Genomic DNA, 12,400 nt, shown 5'->3' on the forward strand with positions numbered 1-12,400 from the left:
CATGCAAACTTCAGACAGAAAGTTTCAAGGTTCAAACCATAAACCTGCCAGCCAGCAGATTCCCACCTGGAAGTACTTGGGGGCAACAATGCTAACCACCGCACCACCATGCTGCCTTCCATAAAGTCATAGCAAGAATTTAAACAAGAAGCATAAGCTGAAAAGTATCAAAAGCTACAACAAGAAATAAACTCAAGTGCAAGAGGATCATCAGTTATACATATGTAAACATTCACATTTGCTTGAGCACCTTGTCTCCTGCCTGCATCTACCATTCTTCATGGAGGCTGTGGCCACTGGATTGGCAGTTGCCCCTGTGTGATAATAGTAGCCTTAGAAAGTGCATGCCTATTGTTGCTTTGGCCTCTTGTCTCCAGACAGCATCCATTGTTCTCCTCGGAGACAGCTTCCAAAGGGCTGGTGGTTGGCTCTGTGCAGTGGATAAAGCATGCTCAGTTTCCAAAAAGGTGTGCATATGGATGTTCAGGAAAGAGAACTGCACTATTGTTAATGAGTGTCAATAAACCTCTGGAAATGAGTCTTATCCTTGTATCCTTATTTGTGCTATTTTCATGTTAAGAAATGTCACCAACCTTTTGATTGGGAGCTTTGATGCAGCCATCCTCTTGTCATAGTGCAACCAGCAAGTAAACATCTCTGATTGTGTGACCATTTACACATGAAACATGTGACAGCCGGAAAAGCATTGATGCATCATTCAGTGACATATTTAGAGCCTTATATCTTATCTTAAAAACATCTGTCATGGTCATTATTGTGACAGATGGGATTAGATGGGTTAAAGAAAGCAGTTGCTTTGAATAAATAAACCACTGAATGAAATGAAGCTCAAATGATCCAATGACAAAGATACACTCAGAGGGATAAGTCGAGTCCCATGATCTGTCTTTTTTTTTTATACTGAAGAAATCAATATGATTCTCAGGCAAGCTCTGGAGTTATAAGCAATGTCTTTTTCAATGATTTCCAAGGGGGTTTGTGGATGTTTGATGGAGATAATGATATACTGCGAAAGTGTATGCCATGCTGAATCTACAAATATGTGTATCATTTTTGTGTGATTAGTGTTATGACTTTGAGAAGGGGTGTGGTTTTTGATGCAATCTGGTGTGAAGCGTTTTAAAGTACCTTAATTGGCTCCACGAGGTGTATGTGAGATCCACTGCTGTTGCAACTACGGACCAAGGTGATAAGTGGGCCAAATCAACAGGCCAAACTCTAATAACTCACTTTCAGTTGTATACAGAACATCTTTGCGTCACGTCTCTTACCCTGCGGCTCCCAAGGAGGTCATGGCCTCACAAGTTTGCACAAAAAATGCTGTATTAAATGAATGCATGGTTAGAAACTGAGTTGAGAGTTAGCAAGTTAGGTAGCTTGGATGTCAAGTTGTTGAACAGGATTTAAGGCCATTTTGAGAATAAATGTGAGAATTAAAGTCACTCAACCTTTTTTAATTCACCAAATGTAATCTAACAACAATCATGCTGTAGTTGCCTTGTGGGTATTGTTGGAATAACAAAAAAGAAAAATGTAAGCAAGTTAGGTTTAAGTTTAGTTTCACTTCTTTGTATGGTTTATTGAGATAAAACATAATGAAGGCAGCTTTAATTTTACCCCAAAGCAAATCATGCTTAATAGTTTAAGATGAATGCAATTCTTTGAAGAAGGTGGACATCTCTTGCACATTTGCATTGCATTTTGTATTTTTGTATTTCTATTTCTTTTCAATTTTTTATCTCCTTTTTCTTCGATTCTGATGTTGCTGTTGTGTAATGACAATTTCCCCCTTGGGGGATAAATAAAGGTGCATCTTATCTTATCTTACATGCAATCATGCTCACAGCAAGAGTATTGTACATTGCCAAGAGCCCGATGAAAACCTGCAAAATGGACAAAGCCTTGCATCCATTCATGTCAACACAAAGTTGGAATTAAATTTATTTCATTATTTTTTAAATAATTGTGTTTGTTTATTTATCTTTTTTTTTTTAAATCTAATTGTGCAAGTAAGATGCACCTTGTATCCAGCCTTGGTTTTGTCTGTTTGACAAGATGGTTAGACAAAGTCTGTATGTTCCAGACACAATGAATGGTAAATATGTCCATGTGCAATATTTATCTCCCATAATAGCACCCATCTCTTCACTCACTTTGACAATTTAATTATAAAATCATCAAGACTGGTAAATCATACACAAATTAAGCTAAATAGAACTGTCAAAGGATGGACTCTGACGAGCAAACAATCCTGCAACAACTCAACTGGAAATAATGAATGATACTGTTGGACTTGCCTGGATGAAAATGACCGTGTTTAGCTTCACTATCAAAACGTAATGGACACGCTGCTGTAGCAACCGTATTAACACTTTTTTCTTGCTTTTTTTTACGTTTTTGCATTAAACTAGTGTTTTATTAGTAATGTTGTTTTATGTCGTTGCCCCAGAAACATGAAAAAGCACCAAATACCTCTACAAATCTGACAGTAATCAGGTAATAGATGCAGCTTCAATATCCTGCTTTTATGTCAGTTCAGATGTTATTAGCCAATCTACATGTATGTATTGGATTTTTTGTGAGACCGTTTTCCAGCAGTAGCTACATTCACATTTGGTTTGTAATGTTAAAGGCTTGTGTGCTACTTTTTGAATATGGACGAGTGCCATCTTGACTAGCTGCAGATATAATGAAAAGCAAATATTCATTTTTGTTTTATCAACTTGAATTTGACCCGTGCAGTGCTTTTGACTGTTATTTAGCAACAACAACCATGCCTGACTGCCTTGATCGAACAGGGAGACATTCACAGTAACATTGTATGTTTGTGTGTGTGTCTCTGTAACACTGTAAATGTTGAATTTACTTTAAACGCGAGGTTTAGATTATTTTCTAGTCCTTACACTTTACATGTCATATGTACATTTAAAATGATTGGTGGCTGTAATCATTTTTCCTGTCCATACTGATAGATAGCTTCTAGCTTGTCACACTTGGTAGACAGTGAGTTGACATTTCACACGAAAAATCGATGGTAAAGCTGACTTTTATCTTCTTCTACTAGCTGCTAGCTTAGCCTTAGGCTTAGCACCAGCTCTGCAACTGCAGTAAGGTTTCTTGTTTTCTTGTTTGACTCCTTGTCCAGTACCTAATAACGCAAGAAATGCTTATCTTCTGTACAAAAACACATACAACTCAATATGTGCTGCCACACAGTATGGCAGATCATTTGAAAAGAGTTTTCTACTTTACGAGACCACACAGTAAGAAATTGCTGACTAAATTGAAAGTCCTGGTTCTGTGCAGAAAGGTTCCCCTGTGCGAAGCTCATATGAGTCTTCTGCAGTTTGAGTTTGTACCTTTTGTAATATATCAATAATAACTATGTTTAGTTTTTTTTTCTATGTTTTCTTTGTTTTTTCTAAGTCACTCAGAAATACATGGCCCTGTTTGATTAAGCTGTTTCAGGATCAGGGACTAATTTATACTTACAAACAATTAACGAGGCATGGAAAAACATTTTTTTTCCTTCTTTCACTTCTGGTTTGTACTGTAGCAGTTAGACACTGTTTGAAATATGTGGAGAATAAACACGAAGCTGAGAAAGCCATTGGCTGTCTGAAAGGAATCCATCTTGGTATCCCTCCTCACATCATAAAGTGCTGTATCCATTCAGCCATATGCCCTGGATGCCTATAAATCTGATGGGCCATTTCCTCACCTCCCTCCCTGTCAAGGAACTGCTCTATTTGGCGTCTTTTACTGCTGGCTGTGAATTTCAATGTAGTAGGTAAGATGTAACCTCTGTTGTTTGTTCAGACAACAGTCACTTTTCATACAGCCACGTTAAAGCTTGATTGTGTTCTTATTAAGTAAACATAAGGAAAACCATAGTAGTGAAGAAGTATGTTTTAATTTGAGGAAAGAAACAAAAAGCAACCCAACAACTTAATGATCGAAACAACTTTATTGGAGGTCATACTCGAGTGGGTTCACCTGAAATGTTGGTCCCTCGTGCTGCATTTGCCATAGTTGTCCTTTGCAATGAGTCAACGGACCACTACAAGTTAAGCTTGCTAATCAAACTGTTACTTTGGTTTATACGATCATCTCTAGCTTATCACTGTGATTTGAAAGTGACTGATACAAAAATGTTCAATTTTTTTGACAGAAGCCATCCTCCCTTCAAAATTCTGATTGGAATTTGGAAATCCCTCCAGAATTATATTACTCATAATGCAAATATTCATGCAGTTTGACCTTTAAACAAACAGGAACTGTTCTTTTCATAAATTTCCTGCTTTTTCCTGCTTATCTGTCAATCTACAATATAGACTGTTATTGAATAACTAAATCTTCATCAGACTGGGTACCCTAAAACTACGTCTTACCAGTGGCCAGATGTGTACCAATTTGGACACCTGACACTAACAAGTTCGAGAACCACTGGTCTATACAGTGGTCAGCCACCAATGTGTTACCAAATTAGCTTGCAACTAATTGTGCTTACTCTGCTACCCAGCAACATAACTGTCACCTAGCAGGTTGGAGCAATCCCTCTAGAGTCTCCCAATAGAGACATCCCCAATCCCCAAGTGACATGGCCACCCCACTTTGTGTTGCTTTACCTGTTTGACTTCTTAGCAATATTGCTATGTTCACAGATCTCATCAACTTGGGTTACAACAATGTTAGACTAGAATTACACCCAAAACTATGACAATAAATTTGTAATAAACCATTACAATGCTTTGCCAGCAAAACTTCTTGTTGGGGGTTACACAATGAGATAGAATTCAACCAAAAACATATCCAAAGCTGCGCTCCCTTTATGTAATGTCTCACTAACTCCTTTATTTGTTGGCCAACTACCCAGCGTCATTAAGGTATTTGTGTCAAATGACCAATTATATTAGCAAGCTTCCTGCTAAACTCTCCAGCTTAAAATTGGAACACAGCAGGGCCATAACAAGACAAAGAGACATCAAGACAGAAAAAGGCAGATAGACAGTGACTGGGAGAGGGCCAGAACGACAGGGAGAACAAGGGAGACAGGGCAGCTAAAGGAGCAGAAGGAGCAGTCAGATTTATGGCAGTGTGAAGGTGAGATAGATGGCTGTTTGACCAGTGGGCTGCTGAAAATGGTCAAGCAGCCCTTTATGGTCCAGGAGAGAAAATGAGGTAGCTCTCCCACAACTATCCATCAGAGCCATTTAGAGGGTTGTTGGGGCCTGTAAATGGTTGTGTGTGTGTGTGTGTGTGTGTGTGTGTGTGTGTGTGTGTGTGTGTGTACATTAGACTATTACAGCCCCCCTGACTTTAATGGGTGCATGCAAGCTCTGTCATGGAGCTGTGAGGTGAAAGGTGAGTCTTCAGTACACAAGTGGAGCAGGCAGTCAGAGAAGCAGCAGCAGTGCTGGGTCAGGACAGATATGTTGTTGTTAGGATTTGTGGTCAGACAGACAGTAATCCACAGCTGATAAACACTGAAAACATGGCAGGCAGATATTTGTACTCACTGTAGATCCAGGTGAACAAGGAGCATGTGAAGCTGATAGATTCACTCTGCTCTCTGCTGATGATGATGGCCTTACTTACCCCCCCCCCTTAACCCTTGAACACTAACGTTGGGTGATGTTCATCGCGTGGGTTAATGCTGAATTTCTGCTGTCTGAAATTCTTGATGTGTGTTTTCGATCAAACCTGCTGTTAACTTTGGAGGTGGCATGATTGTACTTGAAGACAATAGAAAGATGTGAGTGGACATGGACACTCCATGGGCCATATGTATAAATGACATGTGCTCAGTACTCTGCGTTACGCAGTGGCACCAAAATATGTTGGGTTTTGCACCAGTTCTGGGGCAATTCGGAAATAATTAATAATCATCTAGGATAATTAACAATTATATTGATTAATGCAGGGGTGCCCAATACGTCGATTGCAATCTACCGGTCAATCGCGAAGGTAGTGCAGATAGATTGCGTGATATTAAAAAAAAAAAAAAAAGATTTTAGTCTATCATCTATCATCCCTAATTAGGACTAAGCAGTTTAGAAAATAAATGAATGTATGTATCCTCCCTACTGCGTTTGCGACTTGATTGACGTACAGGGCGGCCAGTCTCTGATCTCTTCTCTGCTACGGGTCACGGGCAGGGACATGTGCGGTCAAACGGGCTAGCTACTGCACAACTCCAGCGAGCGAAGTTAACTGGTTAGCCTTCCAATTTATATCTACTAAAGAAGGGATACTCTGGGATGGGGAATGGGATAGGAAGGGATATTTGACTCCATTCAGTGCAAGTCATCAGAGTAAGGTAGTGACCATACATGTTGCTCTTGTCACTTGTGTGCAATATTGATGGTTACATCACTGTTTGTCACCTGTGTGCATTACTGCTGTTAGTTTTTATGTGAAATACCAAGGTTTACATTAGTGTACACCAACATATATTGTATATATAAAGTATACTCAGTATATAAATAAATATATGTTTAGCATTTTTAATGTAGGTAGATCATTTTTACCTGGTCATTTTAAAAGTAACTCGATTGGGGCACCACAAGTATTGACTGGAATATTATAATGTGAATGACAAAATGAAGGTGACACGGTATTGGCAATGACGTGAGAGAACTCTCAGGTAAGCTAACACTAGCTAACTAAGTCAGTCAGTGAGCTATATTGACAGGTATTTCATGATGTAATTGCTAGTTTCTCAATGCTTAATGTCAACATTACATACCATACTCCCTGTATGTTCTTTTCAATGCCAGTTCCACAATCCTCTTCCACTGGAGGGTGGAAACAGATTTGTTGTATGAAAATAGATGGAGAATTAAATCAGGACCTCAAAGCAGACCACCATAACTTCACTCACTGTGGTCTGCTGTGGTTTTGTGACAGATTTTGTGACACTAGCAGGGGCACAAATGCCATGGTTGGAGTAGGGTGTAAAATTATTTTCATATTTTATTGCCATCAGCCTTCTTGAAATCCCTAGCCTGGTTGCGTAATGACAGCTGCTCTGTTACTGTTGGAGAACCTCACTGATGTGACAAAATTTGTGAAACTGCACTTTTCTGCTGTTCTTCTCATTGACAGGTCTAATGAGAGGTAGAGCAGGCTCAAGTATTGATATGTAAGAGATGTCTTAGGGTGTTAAGGGGGAACATCCACCTATGTCTAACTATGGGAGTGGAAAGGAGGCTCGTGCACATGCATTGAGCTCCACGATGACTGAGATGTCTTACACAGAAACATGCAGCTTTAGAAATCTGATGAAAAGGATGCATCTACTTATTTTTGTCTTTGTGTGTAAGTACAGTTTTAGTCGAGAATTTACACATCATATACATCATTTAAATTAAAGAATAAGGAAGTACAAAGCAGGGATAAAACTGTCGACTAGTTGGTGGAAAGATTCCTGTACAGACTGACGTTTGTGTTTGCTGATTGTCTGACTAATGATCACTTCTGATTGAAGTGATGACATTTATAAAGGACTATTTCTCTGCTGTGACAGTAAAGCAGCTGCAGCCATGTTTCCCTTTGACCTGGAAAAAATTATTCTAAAGAGAATTTCAACTTCTGAGTTTTTGTCATGTCTTATCTCAAGATGCTTTCCATAAAGAGCAGGTTTAGACCAACCTCTTTAAGAGAGAGACCCAACGATTCAGTCAGTCAGTCAGTCTAAGCCTATAGCAGCATTACTAGATAGATAGATAGATAGATAGATAGATAGATAGAAATACTTTATTGTTCCCCCGGGGGGAAATTCTGGTGTTATAGTATAGAAATAGTATAGAAATAAAAGTGACCACCACCATGAATACAAACAAATAAATAAACAAAATAAAAATGTACAAAATGTTGCAGGTAAAAAAAAATAAATACAAAGTGTAATATACACTATAAACAGTACGTGCAAACCAAATGTAATTTGCAGAGTAAAACCAAAGTGCAAGTTAAATAAAAACTGTAGTGCAAGTTTTAAAGTCCAGTAGTAACATGTTCATGTTAAAGGGGCTGCTCCAAGGCCCGAGCCAGCCCTAAACTATAAGATTTATCACAATCTTATAGCATGCATAACAGTGTAAATTAATGGAGTGTTTCCTGATAATATTACCCAGAGGAAGCATATATAAGGTAAATGATATCAGTCCAAGCACTGAACCTTGTGGAACTCCATGTCTAATTTTAGTGTGGACAGAGGACTCATTGTTAACATGTACAAACTTAAGTTGATCTGAGAAATAAGACTTAAACCAGCTTAATGTGGTTCCTTTAATGCCAATTAAGTGTTCCAGTCTCTGTAATAGGATGTGATGGTCAATGGTATCAAATGCAGCACTCAGATCTAACAAGACCAGTACAGATCGAAGTCCTCTGTCTGCTGCCATAAGGAGGTCGTTTGTAACCTTCACCATTGCTGTCTCTGTGCTATGGTTCGCTCTAAAACCTGACTGAAAATCTTCAAATAGGCTATTGGAATTTAGAAAATCCCACAGCTGATTGGCTACTACTTTCTTGGTGATCCCTCAGCTGCAGAATGATGCATTAAGTGAATTTCACAGTGTTTCCACAAGTTAATACCTCTTGCTAAGATCATGCAGTGCTTGATTTAATCTACGGGGGTCCTCATTCACTAATTCACTTTATTTGTTGCACTTAGTCATTCATTCATGTGTCTGTTATTAGTTGTGTGGGTGTGTGCACGTGTGTGTGTGTGTGTGTGTGTGTGTGTGTGTAGTTTGTAGTTTAATTAACCTTTAATTTTGGTTTTGGATTTTGATTATGTGACGTGTAACAAAAAAGTCAGTCAAGTCAAGTCAGTGTTTATGAGCCAAGAACTCCTTCACATTGAAACCTTCACATTGACATAATTTCTCCCTTTTCGATGGGTATGTATGTATCCCTTAAATTAGCGATGTAAAACACACATCACAACACACATTGAGATTACAACTGAATAATGATGCTATCTGGAGAAAACAACATTCAGTTATATTTCTGAGATAACTTAATTATGTCATTATCTTACTTACCTCAAGATAACGAGACAACATTTCACGTGATAATGAGATAATTAACAGAGTAGTGTGTTGATTGACTTTAACATAACAGGATGATTAACACGCTTTTAATGAATGTTAGCAATCACAGTAACAATAACAGTAGCAACAGTGGTTATTATCGGCTTCTGCAGATTTTACAAGTGTCACAAGTGGTGGTGGAGCAACGCTGTGAATCTTGATTTAACAACATTGTGGAAAATGCTATTTTATTGGATAACTATAAGCCAACCTAATATGACTTTCTATATATGTGGCTGTAATCGTAGAATATGGTATTTGTCCAACCCTCATACTAACTTCAGTAGATCTTTTCAGTTTTGAAAAAAAAAATACTTGTAATACGACACAGATTCAGTTTTTATCAGAATATCAGACAGTGTTCACTGTTAGAGTATTTAAGCCAGTGTCAGCCAGTGTCAACTAAAGCTACGATGAAGAAAAATACGGTCAGGGGAAGGTATGTATCAGGTAATTTATCAGGTATGGTTAGTGAGGGAACTAAAACCATTAGATTAAGGTTAGGAAAAGTGTTTGGTCATGGTTAGATATTGCAAAATGTCATCACTGACTGGTGGAATGAGATAAAATGTGAACCCTTGGCCTCAAGTATTGATTAAAAGCAATAAATACGCTGTTGCAAATTAGTTGATGAATATATGAATATGAATATAATTTATATGAGATAGCTTGGCAATTAAAGGTGTGTCTCTAGTCACTGCTATTTGATCATTATGAATAAAGAAACATTCTGATGACTGCTCTACTTTCTCTACTTTCAACAGCTTGGATGAGCTAGCACAACACCACCCCATCGGTTGTCTGGAGCTCAGTCGTCCTGCCCTTCTAAAGCTAATAACGCAATAAACCTAATCTATCCTTAATACAATCACATCTATTCAAATCCAATCCCATCCCATACTCCTAATTGGATCTGGTGGATCATGTTACACCCTCTGGCTGCCTAGTTGTCATGGTGATGGGTGGCAGATACTTTCAGGACTGGTGGGGCTGAGGGAAAAAGACACATTACATTCACTGGTTCTAAAGACAACATGTCCAACAAGAGCTGTTTGGTCTGCCTGCAGATGTGTCAACTGCTAAATGCGGGACACAGCATGGTCTGATGAAGACTGCACATTCACTAAAACTGAATGAAACAGCTGAAGCTAGTCAGCTAAGCTAAGTCTCTGTCTCAACTGATGATACACACCATATCTTCATTTATGTGGCCAGTTTCACCATAATTGGATATTAAACTGCAAAATGTCTGGTTTAACAGAAAAGCTCACACTCACACGTACGGGCAACTTATGGCGCTTTGCCATTACACAGTTTTAGCTCAACTCACCTCGATTCGACTCGGGTTTGGTTGGTTTTCCATTACAGTTGCATACCACCTCAAAGTGGGCGGGGCCATCATAGCAAGGCGGCCCGAAACTCCGGTGGCGTAATTTGTATGCGACACAAACACAACACAACTAAGGACATGGAGTGTTTGGTTTGCGTGTATCCGTTTACCTCGTTCACAGAAATAATAAAAACGCACAGTCGCTGTTTCCAGGGTTTTAAAAATGGCGGGTTTGATTCTTGTGAGCGAGTCGCTCTCATGACTCATCCAGTGACGTCACTCCCTGGCCAATCAGTGGCCTGTAGTCTGTTGACGTCACATTTTCGGCTCGACTCAGCTCGCTTGGAACCCCGGCAGAGGAGGTACTAAAAAAGTACCTGGTACCAGGTACTATCGCCTAGTGGAAAACCAAAAAGTCGAGTCAAGTCGAGCCGAGTAGGTGCTAGTGGAAAAGCGCCATTAGATTCAGCAATTAACCTGCATGTGTTTGGACTGTGGGAGGAAACCAGAATACCTGGAGAAATCCCAGGCAAGCACGAGGGGAACATGTAAACTCCACACAGAAAGGTTAAAGGTTCAAACTGTAAACCTGCCGCCCAGATTTTGCCCCTTTTTGCTGTGGGGCAACAGTGCTAACTGCTACAGCATTTTGGTGCTAACCGCCACAACACCATACTGCCCTGTCGTTGGAGGCGAACTGCTAAAATGTCATCTTTTTTATTCTGCAGTAATTATTAAAGAGGTTACTTTTTAAAATGTTATAAAAGTTATAAAAGATATAAGATGCCCCCCGGTGCAAAGACATAATATGATCAGTGTGATTGGCAGCTGAGTTAGGCTAAGTACGTGAAAATGGCCTAACACAGACCATCATGACCCAATCAGTGTGAACACAGTCATATAAATTAAAATGGACCAAGTCACACATTCACATTATGTGAGAAATTTAATTTTCCATTTATTTGGGGTATTCACGGGATTCTCATTAAAATTATTCATGTCTGAGTATCTCTGCATGGCTGTCCAGAGGTTCTTTGTGCTGATAATTCCACGCTATACCAGATTGATTTTCAAGCTGGCCTGAAACAATTTTAGGTGAGATTTAAATCTGCCAAGGGTCACCAGCTTAACCACCCCTCCCACTACTTTCTCTTGCTCTTTCTCTCTTTATGCATCACTTTTTGTTCCTGGTTCTCACTGTCTGCCTGTGAAACTACATCCCCAGCATTGTAAATAATTTAAGTTTCAATATTATGTATTTAACTCTCCTCAGAAAAGGGTATGAAAATGTAATAACATTTGCATAATTGCGCATTAATTATACATTCAGCATTTTTTAACGAGTTAAGCGGACTTTTGGAGGCAGTACATTTTGTCTACAGTGTGAGGCGAGGTCAATTGCTAATAAATCAAAGACAGGGCTCAAATCTGTGAATAGGTGCAGTGTGAATCCATAATGGTGCTGAAGGAAAATGATCCCATATGAATGAGCGAAAACCACACAATAAGCTTCCATTCATATATGAGATACCCGATGATGGTTGCTTGATGTGGTTATTCAATATGTGCTTCCGTATAAGCATTGACAGTGTGCGAGGCAGGTATGTTCATTGTGTACACCATCTTAATTTAGCATGTTAACATGCAAACATAGAGCAGCTGAGGCTGATGTGAATGTCATTGAATATGTATTTTTATATATATATATATATATATTTATATATATAAGGTTTTTAGTCATAAGTCAAAGTATTAAAATCTTACATTTAGAGCTGATGATGGCAGTTTTATACAACATAGTCTGTTAACTATGGTCTGCCATGGTCTGGAGGAGAACCATTACATAATATATACATGGAGAGGGAGCTGTGTGAAGTCTGACAAATGCCACTTAATGTTACTTAAGTCAACATCGGTTTGGGCTGGAGATTCAAGATTGGAAATGAAAAAC

This window comes from Pempheris klunzingeri, chromosome 21 (genome assembly GCF_042242105.1).
Source record: "Pempheris klunzingeri isolate RE-2024b chromosome 21, fPemKlu1.hap1, whole genome shotgun sequence".
Lineage (NCBI taxonomy): Eukaryota > Metazoa > Chordata > Actinopteri > Acropomatiformes > Pempheridae > Pempheris > Pempheris klunzingeri.